Raw genomic sequence first — 23153 nt, forward strand, 5'->3', positions numbered from 1 at the left:
ACTGAATATCAAAATCGTAAGCAGCAAGAAACAGACACCACCGCTGTATCCGCGCGGCCGCTACCACCGGTACCCCGCGTTCGGGTCTCAGGATGAATTGAAGTGGTTTGTGATCCGTCTGCAAAGTGAAATGCCGCCCCAGCAGGTATTGATGAAACCTCTGCACACCCCAGACGAGGCTGAGAGCATCGCGCTCGATCTGGGCATATACCCGCTCTGCTGCGGACAGGGTCCGGGATGCAAAATAAACAGGCCGCTCGGAACCATCGTCCATCCTGTGGGAGAGCACTGCCCCGGTGCCATATGCAGAGCTGTCGCATGCCAATAAGAGCGGACGCACAGGCTCGTAGTGCATGAGGACCGTATCCTCTGTGAGCAGTCGCTTGACGCAGTCGAACGCCGCCTGGTGTGCAGGCCCCCAGGCCCAGCGCTCGTCCTTCCTGAGCAACCGCGTTAACGGCGCAAGCTGTGAGCTGAGCCCGCGCACGAACCTTTGGTAATACTGGGCCATACCAATGAACGAGCGCAGCTGCGTCTTGTCGCGAGGCGGTGGCATGTGCTGAATCGCCTCCACCTTCCGAGGGCCTTTCAACAGCCCCTCTGGCGTGATGTTGTGCCCGAGGTATTCCAAGCGCTGCTTGAAGAACGCGCACTTGTCTCTGTTCAAGCGCAGACCGCACGCTTCTAGCTTTGTCAGCACTTGGGCAATGTTCGCAAGGTGCTCGTCCGCCGTTTTCCCCGCAATGAGCACATCGTCCAGGTAGGTTTGAGCGGGCAGGCCAATGCAAACCTGATCCATGGCTTTCTGCCACAAGGCGGGGGCCGAAGCAATCCCAAAACAGTCGGGTATATCGATAGAGCCCTTGACACGTGTTGATTGTCAAAAGGTTGCTACTCCCGGGATCTATCGGCAGGTGAAAATATGCATCACGCAGATCAAGCTTCGTGAAGTCTTGACTCCCCGCCAATCGTGCATATATTTCATCGATTGACGGCAGTGGATATTGCTCCACGCTGAGCCCCGGGTTAACCGTGGACTTGAAGTTCCCGCACAATCGGACGTCTCCATTCAGTTTCAGCACCGTGACGACCGGGGTGGCCCAATCTGAGTACGACACCCGTTCGATCACTCCACAGGCCTACAGCCTATCCAGTTCACCCTTGACCTTGTCCCGCAGAGCATACGGCACCAGTCGTGGTTTACAAAAACGAGGAACCACCCCCTCCTTCAGGAAGAGTTTTGCCTCCACGCCCTTGAGTTTCCCAAGGTCGTCGCAAAACAAACCTTGATGTCTTTGAAGAATCTTCTCCAACTGATCCTCCCATCGGCTCGGCACGGGTTGCACAAGGTGAACGCCGGCCCAGTCTAGCCTGATGCGGGTCAGCCAGCCTCGGCCTCGGAGAGACGGACCCCTCCCCCACACGACGTACAACGGAAGCGCGGCGACCTGGCCTTGGTACCGCACAGACACGTCTGCCATACCAACTGGCGTTATCTTCTTGCGGGTGTAAGCTTCAGGTCGTTGAGTCTACGCGCGGTCTGTCCGCCGATGATCGACATCGCCGCTCCCGTATCAACCTGAAACGTGATCAGCGTGTTGTTCACTTCGACTTCCACCGTCATCGGGCGCGCCGCCACAGGGCCAATTGAAAACAGGCCCATCAACGGCTGCCGGTTCCGCCCCGGGTCGCTAAGGTCGCCTCGCACATCGCCGTCCATGACCTTGACGGTGGCCAACGCCCCTCGGCACACACGCTTCAGATGACCCACCTTGTGACAACCTAAACACACGGTGCTTTTAAACGGGCACACATGGCGCAGGTGTCGACCTCCGCATCCCAAACACGTCCGCGGGGTCACCTCGCCGCTCGTGTGGCCGCGCAGCGACGTCTGGCCCCGACCCGCAGCGAAGGTCGTGCGTGCGTCCCGGGGCGCTCACGACGCCGCGTGGGCCCCCCGGCCATCCGGCATGCCACGGCCGGTGATGGCCCGAACATCTCAGAGTCTGCTTGACAGCTGTAGCAGTGTCAACTGCTGAGGTAAATGTAATGGCTTCACCCTTCAGCCGTAGAACCGCCGAAACCATTTTCGCATCTCGCAAAGCAGAAATAAAACGATCTCTGAGCCGAGCTGGACGCTCCTCTGCCGTGAACTTGCAGGCCACGGAAGAATGCTTCACTCGCGCCACGAAATCAGCGACGCGCTCCCCTGTACCTTTCGCGAGGCGATCGAACTGGTATCAAGCCAGCTGTAATGACTTCTCTGGCGCCATGTGCTTTCATCTTCTGCACAATGTCCCGAAACGACAGCGTGTCACCACTGGGCTTGTCCGGCGCCACCAAATCACTCAGTCGATAATGTTCCGCCGATAGCGAGGCGAGCAAGATCGACTTCTGTTTGCTCTCGTTGACCACATCATTCGCGTGGAAATAGCACCCCAACTGTTCTGAAAACAATTCGAAGTCGTCTCCAACGAAAACAGGCATCTGTCCGTGCGCCGTGACTCGTCGATCAACCATCCTCGTCAGCCAAATGTGGTGTCCGAGGCGCAGTGGAACATGGAGGGCGAGAGCGTAGCAGTAACTCCGCTTTATTGCCCTTCCGGATGTACATCACCGCCACCCCTAGCAGCCGAGTCATGATACACGAAAACCCAATCACGTGATACAGCACAGATAGTTGCTTTGTTTGTCATCAAAGGTTTAATGAATCGGCCCAACTGGGATTGGAGGTGGTCGTTGTGGTGCATTCGGTGATAAAGTTTTCTTTTCAGTTTGATTCATTGGAAAACTGTGGACCCATGCGGGCTGAAAGGCCTGGCTGATGACACGATTGTATTCACACAATGAAAACTATGGAGGATGAGCGGATCCTAAATTGATGAAAAAGTAATGAGAGAGAGAGAACCCTAACCCTAACCCTAACTGCAAAAAGTAATAATGTGAATCTTTCTTTGTTGGGATTCCATGGGTAAATCTTGATTTTATGGGAATCATTTGCTGTTGGGATTCCTTAGGTAAATTACCCTTTAGTAGGAATCATTCTCTGTTGGGATTCATTGGGTAAATCACTAATTTATGCAAATCTTTCTCTGCTGGGTTTCCTTGGGTAAATCACCATTTAATGGGAATCATTCGCTGTTGGGATTCCTTGGGTAAATTACCCTTTAATGGGAATTGTTCTTTGTTGGGATTCATTGGGTAAATCACTAATTTATGCAAATCTTTCTCTGCTGGGTTTCCTTGGGTAAATCACCATTTAATGGGAATCATTCGCTGTTGGGATTCCTTGGGTAAATTACCCTTTAATGGGAATTGTTCTTTGTTGGGATTCCTTGGGTAAATTACCCTGTAAAGGGAATCATTCTCTGTTGGGATTCCTTGGGTAAATCACCATTTAATGGGAATCGTTTGCTGCTAGGATTCCTTGGGTAAATTTACCCTTTGATGGGAATCAATCTCTGTTTCGATTGCTTTAGTAAATCACTCTTTGATGGGAATCGTTCTCTGTTGGGATTCCTTGGGTAAATCACCATTTCATGGGAATCATTCTCTTTTGGGATTCCTTGGGTAAATTACCCTTTAATGGGAATCATTCTCTGTTGTGATTTATTGGGTAAATTACTCTTTCCCATGTATCAAAGTTGATGAAGAGACACTCGTTCGTTATTTATTTTATAACTTATCCATTTTTCGGTTTATCTTGAACCAACCTTCAAAATGCATTTTATCATCGTGTTCACCACGTTTGAAATCTTTTGTGATGTTCTTGATCGTTTCACCATTGTTTTCATGATATTGCAATTACAAGTCAAAGCTGTTCGACGGAATAGAATTTTGAAAGAGAAAAGTTCGTTGAAAGTCCAGAAATCTTTGAAATCGTTCAAAAATCCAGAAACTGATCGGAAAGTTTCATGACAAGGCCATTGGGGTTCGGGTTTATCTACAAATTACATCGACATTGTGAAGATTAAAGAGGGATGAATTCATAACAATAGATGAAATTAAATCAAGGCTAATTTGAGAGACAGACCTCCGCACACAAACACCGTTTTGTTACTTATGATCTGTGAGTAATTGAAAACATCATCTCTGTAATGTGGTGCTCACAACTGAAGATTAAATAATTATCAATCACAGGTGTTATCTTCAAGTGATTTCTGGTTTATGTGATGTAAGAAAATTGTAACAGATTCTCAGGAACCCTCTTGTAGAAACACTCCCTGTTATCCAAAAACGTATAAGCCTGGTGTTGGTTTCACGGTGAGGTGGCTGACTTTGGATGCTGGGGTTCTGAGTTTGAGCCCCGTTGGTCGCTGAATTAATACCAGGTGGGGTTGACTCGGTCTGTCATCCTTCCAAGGTCGGCAACATCAGTACCAGTGCACTGGTAATAGGGACACTGTATCAGCGGCATAGCTGCGTCCCTAACCAGTGATGCAACCAGCAGCCATAAGGCTGCACTCGAAAGAGAGATCCCAAAAGGTAAATTAAACCCAAATGTAGGCCTTTACCATGATCTGTTCTTTTGTTCACAGCAATGATAAAAACAATGATCCAAATGTACATCAATATGGACACCTTCAGGACTTCCATCATCTTCACTTTATGTGACCTGCAGCAACATCACTCAGGTATGGTTTTGATGGTTACCTGCTAAAAAAATTCACCATCATATAGATTGCTTTATCCTTTCATAAATCACTGTTTAATGGGAATATTCTCTGTGGGGATTCTTTTGATAAATCGCTATTTAATGGGAATCTTTCTCTGTTGAGAGTCCTTGGGTAAATCATTCTCTGATTGGGTTTCTTGGGTAAATCATCCTTTAACAGGAATCATTCTCTGTTGGAATTCCATGGGTAAATCATTCTCTGTTGGAATTCCATTGGTAAATCACCCTTAACGGGAATCATTCTCCATTGGGATTCCTTGAGTAAATTGCCCTTTAACGGGAATCTTCTCCGTTGGGATTTCTTCGCAAAATCATTTTCTGTTGGGATTCTGTGGGTAAATCACCATTTAATGGGAATCGTTTGCTGTTGGGATTCCTTGGGTAAATCGCTATTTAATGGGAATCATTCTCTGTTGAGATTCCGTGGGTAAATCATCATTTAACAGGAATCGTTCTCTGTTCAGATTCCGTGGGTTGTAGTATCAAAAGGGAGGCTTTGACGCAGTAATGTCTACCATTTCTCAGTCGCAATATTCGCTCGCTTACGCTCACTCATATTTCTCCTTTTCAAACTGGTACACGTTACTTCGTCATAGTCCTCCCTTTTGATACTACTCCCCCTTCTGGGGGCTGGGCTTCGCCCCCTTTCATATGATCATTTCTTTAATCAAATTGAGTCGTCATATAGAGATACCTAAAATATTTGTTTTATTTTCAGGAATAACTTAATTTCTTCATAAATTAAAATATAATGCAGCGGTAGCTTTGCTTTACCCCACGCTTTGCTCAGATCTACTTTCACGATCCAGCCCATGAGCTGGATTATCGTCGTGCCCACACCTCGAACAGTAGCCTGAATGAGCAGTTTTTGCTGAGCACAACAGGCCATTCACGAGTGCAACCCATACGTCCAGCAATTCAAATCAGCCATTGAGTATGTGGTTCATAATGATAGCGCCAATGAACTGAAAATTGTGTTAACAGGTCACATGCGGCGCCGAGACCTTCATCATGGTACCGTCAACCTTCCCTCACCAGACAGCGATGTGGCTGTCATTGCTCCAGGGTCATTGCTCCAGGGGCAATGACAACAGAGTAGTTTGGAAGGCTGGCAGTCGGTGTTCACCTCAGAGGAGGAGGTTTACAGACAATAGACGCCATGCATCCAGCGTATGACCCACTATCATACATACTTCTGCTACCCTGCAGCTCCCAGAGGTACTACACTGGACTGTGCAGGGATAATGCCAACATCTTTCTACCATCTCCAAGTACGTGATCCCACTCATCACTTCAATCTACTGCTTCATGGTGGAAAGTTGACACAGCAGTACGTATGCGACATGATGGCAAAAATTGAGTCACACCGTCTCAATTGGATTGGCTGCAACCAGAAGTCAATTAAGGCAGAAAAGTATAAGATCATCGTTGATGCGTTGAACAGTGACGCTGAGGTGATACCTAGACGCCTCACCATTCTGCCACCGTCAATTTTTGGGTCGCCACATTGGTATGCCAAAGAGTTTCAGGATACAATGGCTTTGGTCCGAGTCAAGGGAAAACCTGGCTTTTTCCTAACGTTCACCTGCAACCCAAAGTGGCCAGAAATTAAAGAATCGCTTTTTGAGGGTCAGTCAGCCAATGAAATACCTGATATCATCTCCCGGGTGTTTCATATGAAGGTGGAAGCACTCCTCGCAGACCTCCTCAAGCATGACATCTTAGGGCATGTGGACGCTTATGTGATGGTGACAGAAACGCAAAAGCGTCACCTTCCCCATATACACATGCTCCTGACCGTGGTACCTCGCGACAAGCCCAGAACAGCAGCAGATGTCGATCGCGTGGTCCCTGCTGAGATTCCTGACAAACGCACAAATCCGGAACTACACCGTATGGTGACATCACAAATGATTCACGGCCCATGTGGGGAATGGAACATCTCGAGCCCTTGCATGGCAGACCGGAAGTACACAAAGGACTATCCCAAACCCCTTCGAAAAACCACAAGCTTCTCTGATGACTCCTATCCCCTGTACAGAAGACGGGCAGAAGCAGCACCTGGTGATCCCATCATGAAGACAATATGAGGCGATGCTGACGTATTAGTTAACAATGCATGGGTTGTGCCTTACAATCCATATATCATCCTCAGGTACAATGCTCACATCAACCTCGAGATCGTATGTGCTGTCACCAGTGTGAAGTACCTGCACAAATACCTTGAAAAGGGCCCGGACCAGTGCTTGGTCAGACTAGAGCCACATGAGAGGATGTGAGAGGCATTACGATATGATGAAGTGACACGATACGAACTTGGGCGTTACATCACCGCATCTGAGGGATACTGGTGCATATACGATTTACCCATTCAAAGCAAGTACCCACCAGTCGAGATGCTGGCACTCCATCTACAGGATGAGCAGGTGATCACGTTCAATGACGAAGGTGCCGTACAGAACGTGGCGGAGTCAGGACCCCCTGCAACAACGCTCACCGCCTTTTTCGAAGCCATGAATCTCCATCCACACATGCGTCATGTTCTACATCCAGATGTGTTCAACACTTCACCTACTTTAGGAAAAGGTTTCAATTGCGGAAGAGAAGGCTGAGTTTCCAGGATAACCGTAAGGCTGATACGGTTGGGCGACTCCCCATTATTTCCGTCAACTCACATAATGCCGAGTTGTACTATCTCCGCATGCTACTGTACCGCGTGCCTGGCCCCACATGCTTTCAGGATCTCCGTCATGTTGGTGGTAGGGTCATGGAGACCTATCTGGCAGCCTGCATTGCATATGGCATCGTTGACAATGACCAGGAGGTGGATTCTGTTATGGAAGAGTCTGCAAATATTGCATTTGGCCCTGCAGTCCGCGAAGTATTTGCCAACATGCTCATATTCGTCCTCGGAGGCAACCACGTGCAGTTCTGGGAAAGGCACAAGTATGTGCTGTGCGAGGACTTCATGCGTGCAGCAGGTGTGAATGAGCCAAATGGATGCATTGTGAATGAAGTGCTACTGGAGCTGAGGGACAAAATTAAGAGGCACGGCTTTTCGCTCGGTAAGAGCTTTGGCCTTTCTGAACCTGAACCAGTTCATATCCAGTCTCGCATTCCCCGCGTCATCGAGCACGAAACAGGGCACAATATAGGAGAACTTGAGGCTCATATCGCTCAAACAGAGTGCCTTCTTAATGACGAGCAGTGCGTTGTTGTCGATAAAGTGATGAGGAGTGTGGAACACGGACATGGCTGGATGATCGCAGTTGATGCAAGTGGTGGGACTGGGAAAACATTCACATTGTCTCATATACTCAACAAAGTGTGAGCAAAGGGCAAAGTGGTTCTTGCGACTGCTGCAAGTGGTATTGCAGCTACTCTGCTGCCTAAAGGGGCCACCTTCCATTGTGGGACCAAGTGTCCTCTCATTCTCACTGATGAGTCCACTTGCAACATCAGTGAAAATGACACCACTGCAGCACTCATACGAATGATGAATATAATGGTGGTGGATGAGGTATCAGTGATGGATCGTCACGCATTGGAGGCAGCAGATCGAACATTTCAGTGGCTTCGGGGCTCAGAGGAACCATTTGGCGGCATCACAATGGTTTTCATTGGTGACTGGAGGCAGATCCTTACCGTTGTTCCACACGGTAGCCGTATTAACATAGTTGGAAGGTGCTTCAAGAGCTCATACCTGTGGAAAAAAGTGCAGATACTTCGTCTCACAGTAAACATAAGGAACATGCAGGGTGCTGGAGAACAACAGGCGAATCTGATTTTGCAAAATTCCTGCTGGATCTGGGTGAAGGGAAGATTTTTGTCAATCCAGAAGAGGGTGAATTCGCTATTGAGCTCAGGGAACCGCTCATTCTTCCAAGTGAAAAACTTCAGGATATTGTCACTTGGGTGTACGAGGACTTGCACAACATTACCAACCCCAAGTGGCTATGCGAGCGTGTTATACTATGTCCGACCAAGTCTGAAGTCGTTCAGGTAAATGACTACATGGCAACCATATTTCCAGGGGAGGAACATGTTTGCTGTAGCATCGATACAGCGGAATCTGAGGGTGATCATTTGTATCCGCCTGAGTTCCTGAACACCCTCTGTCCATCTGGTATGCCTCCACATCGGATCACTCCCAAGGTGGGTATGGTGATCATGCGGCTACGAAACTTCGACCAGCAAAGCGGGCACTGCAATGGCTCAAGGTACATCATCCATCAGATCCTTCCAAATCTGTTGGCTGCAAAATCTGTGATGGGTGTCAATTCTGGATGCACATTGCTCATTCCACGCCTAACCTTGAGTCTATCTGACAACATGTTCCAGTTCACTCTGCGGCATCGGCAGTTTCTGGTACGACCCTGCTTTGCCATGACTGCGAAAAAATCCCAAGGGCAGTCGCCACACCATGTTGGGGTCTTCTGCACAAGAGACTTCTTCAGCCATGGTCAGTTATACGTAGCGGCCTATGGTTGGCAGATCCAGCAGCCTCCGCATTCTTGCCCTGGACGAGGAAGGAAAGAAGAAGCGCCATTTCCTCAGCAATGTTGTTTATGAAGAGGTGCTAACGAGATAAAGGTGTGTACATGAAGACAATTTTTATTATGATTTATTTATTGAAGAAAAATTGTTCCGAAAATAATTTATCAAAAAAAGTGCACAACTTTTTTTCATCTCCAAGTGTCAAAACGGTGCGGCCTTTGGAAGTAAGTGTAAGTGTTAAGGAATTCAGCTCTACTCAACATGCTTGCCAACGAAATACATCTCTATTTGGTGGTATGCTTTGCAAACTTTTTTTTTAAAAACTATTTTCAAACTAAAACAATTCGAACATGGAATACCTAATGACACTGCACTTTCAGGTCTCTTACAAATCCTACCCTGTCGCCTCGCTATACCGTGTTGGGGTCTTCAGCACAAGAGACTTCTTCAGCCATGGTCAGTTCAACGTGGCAGCCAGTAGGGTTGGCAGATCCAGCAGCCTCCGTATTTTTGCGCTGGACGAGGAAACAAAGAAGTGCCATTTCCTCAGCGATGTTGTTTATGAAGAGGTGCCAACGAGATAAAGGTGTGTACATGTAGACAATTTTTATTATTATTTATTTATTGAAGAAAAATTGTTCCAAAAATAATTTATCAAAAAAAGTGCACAACTTTTTTTTATGTTTCCAAGTGTCAAAACGGTGTGGCCATTGGAAGTGTTCAGGAATTCAGCTCGACTCAACATGCTTGCCAACGAAATACATCTCAATTTGGTGGTATGCTTTGCAAAAAAAATTCTTTTTAAACTATTTTCAAACTAAAACAATTCGAACATGGAATACCTAATGAGACTGCAGTTTCAGGTCTCTTACAAATCCTACCCTGTCGCCTCGCTACACCGTGTTGGGGTCTTCTGCACAAGAGACTTCTTCAGCCATGGTCAGTTCTGCATGGCGGTCAGTAGGGTTGGCAGATCCAGCAGCTTCCGCATTCTTGCTCTGGACGAGGAAGCAAAGAAGAAGCGCCGTTTCCTCAGCGATGTTGTTTATGAAGAGGTGCTAACGAGATAAAGGTGTGTACATGGAGACAATTTTTATTATTATTTATTTATTGAAGAACAATTGTTCCAAAAATAATTTATCAAAAAAAGTGCACAACTTTTTTTTTGTTTCCAAGTGTCAAAACGGTGTGGCCTTTGGAAGTGTTAAGGAACTCAATTTGGTGGTATGCTTTGGAATTTTTTTTTTTAAACAATTTTCAAACTTAAACAATTCGAACATGGAATACCTAATGACACTGCACTTTGAGGTCTCCTACAAATCCTATTCTGTCGCCTCGCTACACCGTGTTGGGATCTTCTGCACAAGAGACTTCTTCAGCCATTGTCAGTTCTACGTGGCGACCAGTAGGGTTTGCAGATCCAGCAGCCTCCGCATTCTTGCCCTGGACGAGGAAGCAAAGAAGTGCCATTACCTCAGCGATGTTGTTTATGAAGAGGTGCTAACGAGATAAAGGTGTGTACATGTAGACAATTTTTATTATTATTTATTTATTGAAGAAAAATTGTTCTGAAAATAATTTATCAAAAAAAGTGCACAACTTTTTTTTGTTTCCAAGTGTCAAAACGGTGTGGCCTTTGGAAGTGTTAAGGAATTCAGCTCCACTCAACATGCTTGCCAACGAAATACATCTCAATTTGGTGGTATGCTTTGCAAACTTTTTTTTTTTCAACTATTTTCAAACTAAAACAATTCGAACATGGAATACCTAATGACACTGTACTTTCAGGTCTCCTACAAATCCTACCCTGTCGCCTCACCGTGGCATAGGAGTGGCAATGGTCAATGGCAGCGAATGTCATGGCTAGCAAAGACAGGGAGGTAAACTTGATTTTAATTTGGATTTTAATTAACTGTGTGTGTGTATCACAACAGTTGTTACTTCAATGCAAGCGATAATTCGTGGAATGCATGTGAACATTCCGTACGGGCACGCACTATCTCTCTATAATTCCAGCAGTCTCTGTGTGTGTGTGTGTGTTTGTGGCCGCTGTTTCTTTTGAAACTTGCCAGGTATATTGCTGGAGACCTGAGTATGTGCCTTTTCAAGGTTTGATATTAATCGAACAAGTGGTTCCCAAGTTAGGGCCATTTATTTACCAAACCAACGACAGGACACGTTGCTGCGTAGGCATGGCCGATGGGGAAAAGGCGCCATTTAGTTACCAATGACAGGACATGTTGCTGCGTAGGCGTGGCCGTTGGGGAAGAGATCATTAGTTACCAATGACAGGACACGTTGCTTGGCGTTTTGCACCCACAGTATCTATCTTCTATCTATAATTCCAGCAATCTCTGTTTGTTTGCCTTTTCAAGGTTTGAAATTAATCGGACAAGTGGTTCCCAAGTTATGGCCAAGTAAGAGCGCATTTCCCATTACGGGTTACAACGTACCGACTTCCAGATAGTGATGACACTGTATTGTAATAATTTCTCGATTTCTTATGCGCATTTATAGATAAACACAATGCCCCAATCCAGTCGTCGTTTACGAGAGCGAAGGAACGGCCTGTGTTGTTGTTTGAAAGTTTTTTTTTGTGTTTGTTTGCACGTACGGCCATGCACGCACGGCCTGTGTGGTTGTTTCTGGCACGCGGTTTGAAAGTTTTTTTTTTTTGAGCGAAGGAACGGCCTGTGTGTTTGTTGTATCTGGAACGCGGTTTGAAATTTTTTTTTTGTTTTGTTTTTTGCACGTACGGCCACGTATGTACGGGCACGCGAGAGCGAAGGAACGGCCTGTGTGGTTGTTGTTTCTGGAACATGGTTTGAAAGTTTTTTTTTGTGCACGTACGGCCACGCACGTATTGTTAGGCGAGAGCGAAGGAACGGCCTGTGTGGTTGTTTCTGCCACGCGGTTTGAAAGTTTTTTTTTTGTTTGTTTTTTGCACGTACGGCCACACACTTACGGGCATGCGAGAGCGAAGGAACGGCCTGTGTGGTTGTTGTTTCTGGAACATGGTTTGAAAGTTTTTTTTGTGCATGTATGGCCACACACGTACGGGCACGCGAGAGCGAAGGAACAGCCTGTGTGGTTGTTGTTTCTGGCACGTGGTTTGAAAGTTTTTTTTGCATATACGGATACGCACGTACGGGCATGCGAGAGCGAAGGAACGGCTTGTGTGGTTGTTGTTTTTGGCACGTGGTTTGAAAGTTTTTTTTTGTGTTTTTTTGCATATATGGCTACACACGTACGGGCATGTGAGAGCGAAGGAACGGCCTGTGTGGTTGTTGTTTCTGGCACGCGGTTTGAAAGTTTTTTTTTGTTTGTTTTGCACGTACGGCCACGCACTAGTACTTTAAACTGTTGTAAAATATTCTCCATACTCAAACCTTTTCTCAAAAACGAACACATTAAATTTTTCAGGGAGTGTCACATTCTTAAAGTTGTGTGGGCGCAGCTGGAAAACAGGAAAGAGAACAATGGGGCAAGCCTGGAAAAATTTCCAAAATTGAGAAATGTCTCGCTTCCTCAAAATATTTTCCTTTGTGAGCGGGTGCATTTCTCCTCTTTTAAATATCCTCTTTTTTGATGGTTTCTCTTTTTTTTCTCATTTTGACCCAATGGTAAATGAACGATAATTTGCTTCATGACCCAGACATGGACCATCCTTCATCCGATGAAAAATATGACCCATCACAACCCATCACATGTGTGCGTGCATGTGTGTGTTAGGAAAGAAACCCTAACAGCTCGTTTTCACAGAAAAGAAACACTCAGATGATTCAAGACCCCTCACTCTCTCACTCAAACAAACATCTATCTATATACAGTATTACTAAAACTCTCATATTGTATATATGTGTATGTATGTTCCCGAAATACAGCCAAAACGGTATACGATCGCGCAAAAATTTTCAGCCCACATTACTGACCATTCTCCTGCGGTGTGCAGTATCAAGCTTCGTTAAAATCGGGCAACAAAAAAATTATTAAAAAATCAATTCCCGATTCAGTCAAGTACTCTTCGGGAGAATTTGATCAATGCAAACAACCTCAGTGGCATAGTTTGCTTGAGATATCTGTTTGCTTTTTTCTTGAAATGATTTATTTTAAAATCTCAAACATTTAGTAGAGACAAAGAACGATTTATTTTTAAGCATAAAATAAACATCGCCATTTGATCTAATACTTCCGTGTTCATAAATAAATAAAATTGTGTTCAGAAGATTACGCACAATAATTTCTTCAACTTTCTTTTCTCCGTTTTTTTTTTTTTTCTTCACATTGACGCGCAATATCAAGTTTCATTCAAATCAGGCAACGAAAAAAAATGATTAAAAAATCAATTCCCGATTCAGTCAAGTACTCTTCGGGATTATTTGATCAATGAAAACAACCTCAGCAGTATAGTTTGCTGGAACTATCTTTTTCTTTTTTTTTTCTCAACCGCTGTCACAACGGGAACCCAACGGGTTCATGGATCGTCTAGTTATATCATAAAATCTGTTGTAGATATTTCAGTGTGTAATATATTGTTTGTTTTAAGTATTAATTATATAAACAGATGTTTGGTACTACAGAACTGCAATATGGATATAAACAAACACGACATAATAGTGACCGAAGCTTTTCGCGCTGCACTCTTCAGGGTAAAAATCGCAGTAAGTGAAGGAGGAAGTGAAGGTGTGTGCTTTATACGCAAGTCTCAATAAGATAGCCACTGATGGGTTCAACCGTAATGATGTCACGGTTAATCCGAACGCCCATTGGTCGGCTCATCATCTTCACCTCGAGCTTTCATTGGCTGGAGCAGAGTTTGTCGATGATTGACGTTTGCAACCGCATCCTGGAGAGAGGGGGGATGGGTTACCCCTAAGGTCCATTCACTATTTGTTACCGTACTTACCTTGATCTTTCCATGCTGAAAGAGATACAGAGATCGTACAAATTCCTTTTGACGACATAATATTGGATCGGTGGAAAGGATGAAGGTTGCTTCCAACATACATAAATGAAACGAGCTCCGACCTCGGCTCAATATCGTGCGCATATCTGCCTTGTACTTGTCTGCACAGATAGGGTTGGCAAGCAGGTGCTGTGCAATAGCAGATGAAGCAGGTACAGTGGCCAGTGGTTGCTGCATATTTCAATATGCTCGCACTGGTTGTGTTCTAACCCTCACAATCTTTCTTCGAATCGCCGAGGGGACGTGGTGTTTGATCCGATCAGCCAATCTTAGTGTTGTGCGGCCCACATTCCGAGCTTCACATCGGTACTTAAACTCATAAATAACATTGCTGGTTTGTGAGGTGGGTAGCACATCCTTGTTGACTTACGTCGGCAAACGGCGAGAGGTAAGGATTACTTGGGGTTGCACAGCCAGAAACGTGTTGGACACAATACGTTTGATTTGTACTTCAAACCTTCGTGATGATTGCCTTTTCCAGGGCATCCTGATATCGACTGGATATTCGTCCGGACCAATCTTCCCATCTTTTGTCGTGTTTATAAACTTGTGCATGTATCTCTTAACTATATGCTCAGGATAACCATTCTCACCAAGTATATTCATGATTTTGTCAATTTCAGCAGGAAGATTACAAGGTGAACAAATCCTCTGTGCTCTGTTAACCAGGATATTGATCAAGGCAATTTTGTTTCTCGTGGAGCTGTAGGAGTCCCAGTGAGTATACTGCCCTGTGAAAGTCGCTTCCAGTAGACGGATGTTGTGAAACCAAGGTTGGATCTATCAACCAACACGTCCAAAAACGGTAACATGTTTGACGATTCCAGCTCCGTGGTAAACTTCAGCGCTGGATGGAGGGTGTTGAGCCATGCCTGGAAATTGTCACATGTCGTCCGAGACTCAGACAAAGCAAAAATGTCATCAGCATACCGATAGTATATGATGGGGGAATCTATACCTTGCTGACTAGTCAGTTTCTGCAGTTTGTGATAGCCTACAAAGATATTTGCAAGAGCTGGGCCTAATGGAGAACCCATGGCCACACCGTCCGTTTGAACATACATCATGTTTTTAAAACTAAATTCCACCTCCCTTGTTGCTGTGGTCATTAATTCCACGAAGACGTGTTACGAGATCATCGGTTGTTCCAGATCGGTGTGATACAACAAATGTGCGTATATCTCAATCGTCTCCGTCAATGGTACATTCGTGAACAAGCTTTTAATATCAAAGTATGCCATGTTGTTGTCCTCACTTGTCAGTGTTTTAGCTCTAATTGATTCTGCAAATGTGAAGGAATCCTTAACCACAAAATGAGAAAGTGAATCCAATACTGGTTGCATTACCTCTCCCAACCACTTGGCAAGTTCATGTTGTGCTGATCGCACCATGGACAGTATCGGTCTTCGAGGGATATTCTCCTTGTGAATCTTCGGCAGGCCGTACATTCTTGGACGTTGGTCTCCAACAGTTTTAATTCTGTCGTCCACATCCTTTGATAGTTCTCTACGTTTGAGAATCTGCAACAGTCGTTTGACGATCTGACCTTCCACCTGAGGCATGCGATCATGTTCCGTTACACCACCCAGATATTTCAATTTCCTCCAGCTCCTACAGCTCCACGAAAAACAAAATTGCCTTGAACAATATCCTGGTTAACAGAGCACAGAGGATTTGTTCACCTTGTAATCTTCCTGCTGAAATTGACAAAATCATGAATATACTCGGTGAGAATGGTTATCCTGAGCATATAGTTAAGAGATACCAGCACAAGTTTCTAAACACGACAAATGATCGGAAGATTGGTCCGGACAAATGTCCAGTCTATATCAGGATGCCCTGGAAAGGGCAATCATCACGAAGGTTTGAAGTACAAATCAAACATATTGCATCCAACACGTTTCTGGCTGTGCAACCCCAAGTAATCTTTACCTCTCGCCGTTTGCTGACGTCAGTCAACAAGGCTGTGCTTCCCACCTCACAAACCAGCAATGTTATTGATGAGCTGAAGTACCTAAGTGAAGCTGGTACGTGGGCCGCACAACACGAAGATTGGCTGATCGGATCAAACAACACGTCCCCTTGGCGATTCGAAGAAAGATTGTGAGGGTTAGAACACAACCAGTGTGAGCATGTAGAAATATCCAGCAACCACCGGCCACTGGACCTGCTTAATCTGCTATTGCACAGCACCTGGTTGCCAACCCTATCTGTGCGGACCAGTACAATACAGATATGTTCAGGATATTGAGCCGAGGTCAGAGCTCGTTTCATTTACGTCTGTTGGAAGCAACCTTCATCCTTTCCACCGATCCAATATCATGTTGTCAAAAGGAATTTGTACGATCTCTGTGTCTCTTTCAGCATGGAAAGATCAAGGGAAGTACGGTAACAAATGGTGAATGGACCTTCAGGGAAACCCATCCCCCCTCTCTCCAGAATGTGGTTGCAAACGTCAATCATCAACCAACTCTGCTCCAGCCAATGGGAGCTCAAGGTGAAGATGATGAGCTGCCCAATGGGCATTTGGATTAACCGTTGTGTCATTATGGTTGAACCAATCACTGTCGACCTTATTGAGACCTGCGTATATAAGCACGCGCCTTCACTTCCTCCTTCACTTGCTGCGATTTTTACCCTGAGGAGTGCAGCACGAAAAGCTTCCGTCACTATTATGTCGTGTTTGTTTGTATCCATATTAATTGTATATGCTTTCCTTGCAATTAGTTCATTCTTAATCACAAAAAAGGATAAAGGAGGTGTAAAAAGAGGGGGTGGGGTAGGCACACTCCAACGACCCCCCACACCCCTTCATCCCACCCCTTCCCTCCCCATGTGTGTGTGGAGAAGGGTAGGGGTGGGATGAAGGGGTGTGGTGGGTCAGAGGTGGGGGCGCACAAGGAGAAGGGGAAGGGGAGGGTGTGGCTTGCGTGGATGTGGCTTGTGTGGGTAGAGACAGAGGTGGAGCAATGTTTTAAATTAAATAAATGCGTTGTGTGTGGGGACTAAAAAACTAATCATTGTATGATGGATGTGGGTGTGGCTTGTGTGGGTGTGACCTGCATGGGCGTGGTTTGTGTGCGTGTTTTTTGCATGGGCGTGGTTTGTGTGGGCAGAGGAAAAAAAGGAGTGGTCAATTTTTAAATTTTTTTTTTTAATTTTCAATTTATTATCTTTGTCTTGTGAATAAAATGAACCTAAATTCTCTTCTCCTTTTAAATCATATAATTTGTAAGTCCTAGGAACTGTGCCTATGACATCAACAATTTTAAATAGTTCATTTGTCCATCGCTTCTTTAAATCTTTTTCAAAATGAGATTGCCACCTGTATATTCTTACTGTATCACCAACTTTGAACTTAGGCTTTCTGACAATCTCTATTTCATATTCTAATTTTGTAAATGTCTCTATGGCTTGGATTTCGTTAATGTATGAATCGTATCATTGTACTTGTTTACAATGTCCTGAATTAAAGACAACCATTGTGTAATTTTTTTTTATAGTCTCTCTTTTAAAGTGCAATTGAAACGCTCAATAACAACCGCTTTTCCTTCATTGAAGGTGCTGTACAATGTAATGCCATTATTTTTAAGACAAGTTCGAATTGCAAACATACCCCATGGGAGTTCATTCATACAACTCATACAACCGATAGCATGGACGACAGATAGTTTTGAAATTTGGTAGGATTTTCATCGCATCAGAAAAAGAAACTAGAACACCTCACAAGAGTGAGGATAGTTTCATATCATCATTTGCGACTTAGCTTTGGCCAGCACATTTCATTTTTTATTTTTTTTTTAAATAATTTTAAGAATATGGGCCGAAAGGGCCGTTTCTCGAGCCGAAGGGCCGCAATTGCACTTTAGGCTCAGTTAATGCCTGCACATATGTGTCCAGGATAGGTCTATCAATTTTCATCGAATTCTGTTCATGAACTAGTGCATGCCCGTACGTGTGTGGCAGTACGTGCGTGCCTGTACGTGAAAAAAAAGAAGAAGAATAATTTTGACGTCAATCGTGACGTCATGGCACCATGTCCTGTCATTGGTTGGTAAATAAATTGCCATAACTTGGGAACCACTTGTCCGATTAATATCAAACCTTGAAAAGGCACATCTACAGGTCCCGAGCAATATTCCTGGCAAGTTTCAATTAGATCGGACCAGTGGTTGTCGAGAAACAGCGGTCGCAGACATACACACAGACACACACACACAGACACACACACACACAGACACACAGAGATTGCTGGAATTATAGATAGACTATTACATGCCCGTACGTGCGGGGCCATACGTGCAAAAAAAAAAAAAAATTGATGATTGTGACGTCATAGCACCATGTCCTGTCATTGGTTTGGTAAATAAATGGCCATAACATGGGAAACACTTGGGAAACAGCTGAAACGGATGAAGAAGAACGATATCAAACCTTGAAAAGGCACATACTCAGGTCCCCAGCGTCAATTGTGACGTCATATCAAACGAAGAAGAAAAAGAATTGTGACGTCAATCGTGCAAAAAAATAAAAAAAACAAGAAGAATTGTGATGTCAAAAGTGACGGCATAGCACCGTGTCCTGTCATTGGTTGATAAATAAATGGCCGTAACTTGGGAACCGCTTGCCCGATTGATATCAAAGCTTGAAAAGGCACATCATCAGGTCCCCAGCAATATTCCTGGCAAGTTTCAATTAGATCGGACCAGTGGTAGTCGAGAAACGGCGGTTGCAGACACACACACCTACAGACAGACAAACGGACACACACACACACACACACACACATTGCTGGAATTATAGATAGATAATGGACAAATAGACCTTCAAATGAACTCTACACAAGAAAAGAGAGAACGCAAGCGGCGCTTAGAACCCGTGGGGTGGAAGACCCCATGGGGTTAAAAGAAAATAAACCAATGTCACCCGCAGGGTGACACGTATCTTGCCAAAAGGTGACCACGTGTGACTTCTTTAAGGTCATACTGAGGTGAACGGAGCTGCTATCCACCAGGAGCGACTCCTTGAGGAATATCTGCCTACGAGAGATTCCGATGAGAATCGTTCTACAGAGTAACCATGAAAAATGTGTGTTTCCCTCATAACGTCACCAAATGACGTCATAATGTCTCAAGCTTGACATATCTAGAAAGCACTCATCGAGGTGTTCAATTTGAGGTACGACACGATATGGTTCCTAAAACTTGAAAATTTGACCTTGGGGTCAAATATGTTTGACCTCAGGCGCTAACCATGAAGGTCAAGGCCAATCGCCACCAAAAACTAATCAGCTGAGCGCCAGACCATATACTACATTCCCATAACATTTGGAGACGATTAGATTAAAATTACTCAAAAAATAAGGGTTTCGTCGACTCCCCTGATTTGCGACAAAGTGACCTTGACCTTCAAAATTTTATGTGCTGAAAGGGACCTCTATAGGCCTCTGATATGCGAAGTTACAAAAATTTCCAATGATAACTGTGCTCTGCAGAGTGATTTATATGTGAATACAGACAAAAACAAACAAAAAAAACATATGAAGGTCAAGGCCAATCGCCACCAAAAATTAATCAACTGAGCGCCAGACCATGATCAATATTCCCATGAAGTTTGAATACGATCCGATCAAAATTACTCAAAAATAAGGGTTTCGTCGACTCCCCTGATTTGCGACAAAGTGACCTTGACCTTTGACCTTGACCTTCAAAATTTTGTGCGCTGAAAGGAACCTCTATAGGCCCCTGATATGCGAAGTTACAAAAATTTCCAATGATAACTGTGCTCTGCAGAATTTTTTATACGTGACTACAGACAAACAAAAAAAAACATACAAGCTGACTAACATATCTTGCAAAAACTTCGTTTTGGCAAGATAATAATATTAAAAATACTGAAAAATAAATTCTATCTCTGGGATATCTTAGACCATCTTTATCCATAGGAACGGGACTGTGAAAGAGTTTCAAAGAATCAGAAATATGAGAATAAATTAGAAAATGGGGATCTTGGCATCTCGAGAGGAGAACCCACGAGTTCAAAAGATATAACAAAGTCTGAGAATATGAATAACCTATCGATGAATGTTTTTGGTTTAACTGATTAAAACAGTCCAAATTTGAAGTGTTTGTAATACAATATCCAATGATTATAATTGGTCAAATGACCAGCATGTAGATCTCCTTGATTTCACTAATAAAGAAACTGCTCATTATGCTTACATCAAAGACTTTTCTGGATTGGTAAGTAGTCAAGTTTATATAAATCAAAGCATAAATCATATCCTTGTAAGAGATGTCTAAATATCTTTCGATCTCACCAGACTTGATTAACATTTAAAGTATTGTTCTAATCATAAAGCAGCAGTTGTTGAGATGCCAGGACCAGGAGAAAAAGTTGGATCTAATGAAACAAATAAATGTATGAAACACCCCTTTGTTAATATATGCTGATTTTGAGAGCATCTTGGAAAAGACTGATGATATTAAAACATATCAAAAGCATATCCCTTGTGGGTTTTGTTATTACATGAAATCATCTGTCGGAAGTAAATATGATAAGCTTGAGTTGTATAGAGGACCTGATGCTGCTGATGATTTTGTTAAAAGGAGTGAGGATGCTAATATTGTATTAAGCTAACTGAAATTATGTCAAGAGCAAATAAACCCCTTAACTTATCTCCAAATGAAGAGAAAGAATTTGAAGAAGCAAGGATTTGTCATATATGCTCAGAGGCTTTGTTAAAAACTGATAAAAGGGTTAGAGATCATTTTCATTTAACGGAGAAATATAGAGGAGCAGCTCATAATAATTGTAATCTTAATTATAGAATCCCAACATTCATATCTGTGTTTCTTCAAATAATTGTCATTATGATATGCATCTCTTTTAAAAGAACCAAGTAAGACTCCTGGAAAGATAATAGCAATTCCTAATACAGATCAAAATTACATCTCTTTTACAAAACAGATTTATACTTGTGAAATGGGTGGAAATACAAATATTAGATATCTTGACTTGTAAATTTATGACAAGTCCTCAAAGTTCTTTGGTTTCAAACATCTCTTTTCCTATACTTTCGAGTCAATTCAGGACTGAAGTTGACTTGGGTTAAGACATTTCTCTTCTTCCTAAAAAAGGGCATTTACACGTATGATTATATGGATTCCTTTGAAAGATTTAAAGAAACAAGACTCCCTCCTCAAAAACGTTTTATAACAAGTGAGGAAGATGACATTATGAGTGAAGAATAGGAAAGAGCAAAACAAGTTTGAAAATAATTTGAGATAAAGAATATGGGTGAATATCATGACCTTTCTTTAATAACTGATGTTTTATTACTCGCTGATGTGTTTGCAAAATTTAGAGAAATTTGTTTTTATTAGGATTCCTATGGACTTGATCCTGTCCATTATTATACGTCGACTCACGGTACGGATGATTGCTGAGGAATTTTCTATCAACAAGGACACTGTCTGGAGCATCATCACTGAAAATCTCGAAATGCGCAAGGTGTGTGCAAAGATGGTCCCCAAGCTGTTGTCTGAAGACCAGAAACAGCAAAGAGTCACTGTCTGTCAAGACAAGTAATGGGGAACTGGCTTCACAGAAATTTTATTCCAAAAAATATATTGAAATTACAGCTTGTCCCCTTCAAAATAATTTCCCTCCAGTCTCACACACTTGTCCGTACTCTTCTTACACGCTTTGATGCACCCCCAGAAGGCTTCTTCTGGAATCCTCCGGAGCTCCGTCATCAGGGCCAATTTGATGGCCTCCACATCAGGAAATCGGGTCCCCTTGATCACCCCCTTGAGCTTTGGGAATAGGAAAAAATCACAAGGGGCCAAGTCTGGTGAATACGGGGTTGCTCCAGAGTTGGTACATTCCTCTCTGCCAGAAACTGTCGGATGCTCAGGGCACTGTGAGCAGGGGCGTTGTCATGGTGGAGCACCCAGGCGTTGTTCTCCCACAGATCCCTCCTCTTGGCCCGGACTGATCTCATGAGGCACCGCAGGATCTCCTTGTACATATATTGATTCACTGTTTGACCCTGTGGTAGAAACTCGAAGTGGACGATGCCCATGATGTCAAAAAACGCGATGAGCATCACCTTGACCTTCGACTTCGACATCCTTGCTTTCTGTGGTCTTGGTGATGCCGGACTTTTCCACTGACGACTCTGCCGTTTGGTCTCGGGATCGTATTCGAATATCCATGATTCATCGGCAGTAATGACTCTCCCGAGCAGATCTGGATCGTCCTCGAGGCGCTCGATAATGTCTTGACAGACAGTGACTCTTTGCTGTTTCTGGTCCTCGGACAACAGCTTGGGGACCATCTTTGCACACACCTTGCGCATTTCGAGATTTTCAGTGAGGATGCTCCAGACAGTGTCCTTGTTGATGGAAAGTTCCTCAGCAATCATCCGCACCGTGAGTCGATGATCTGCGCGCACCATCTGCTTCACACACTCAATGTTGTCCGCCGTTCTGCTCGTTGAAGGTCTTCCAGACCGTGGATCATCTTCAACCTCCTCCCATCCCTCTTTGAACCTCTTGTGACATCGTTTCTTCCCCGTAGACTTGCTGCAGCATTGTGAAAGATTAAGAAGGTGTTTTGCCAAAATTGGCAAGAAACTTCAGATTGGCTCTCTGCTCACGACTCATAGCGCGACGACTCAGACTAGACAACGTGTAAAGCATAACCTGTAAAAAATCACACAATGAGCGCAGTCAACCATCACCAGTCATATATATTGCTGGAATGTTACGAAAGACTGTGACACAACCCATTCATTCAGGTTGTGGAAGTGGAGCACACAGCAGGCTCAGTCCTGTTACTTTTTAGACGGACCTCGTACATCTCCTGGACTAGCCTGGAGTGCTATGTTAAAAATGACTAAACAACCCCTTGATCTTCTAAGTGATGTAGATATGCTCTTAATGATTGAGAAGGCCAAAAGAGGAGGAATTTCACAAGTTTGTTCAAAGAGATATGCTCAGGCAAATAATT

General features: G+C 44.1%; 1 long non-coding RNA gene across 1 annotated transcript; it reads left to right on the top strand.

Annotated features, from left to right (window-relative positions):
• Positions 1-10546: 10546 nt before the first annotated feature.
• Positions 10547-11728, top strand: LOC147025641 (uncharacterized). Its single transcript, XR_015059613.1, has 3 exons — positions 10547-10686; positions 10790-10874; positions 10961-11728. It is a non-coding gene; the product is annotated as an uncharacterized LOC147025641 (long non-coding RNA).
• Positions 11729-23153: the final 11425 nt, after the last annotated feature.

The sequence above is a fragment of the Eptatretus burgeri genome, chromosome 6, assembly GCF_056783735.1.
Source record: "Eptatretus burgeri isolate ZD-2024b chromosome 6, Ebu_testis_v1, whole genome shotgun sequence".
NCBI lineage: Eukaryota > Metazoa > Chordata > Myxini > Myxiniformes > Myxinidae > Eptatretus > Eptatretus burgeri.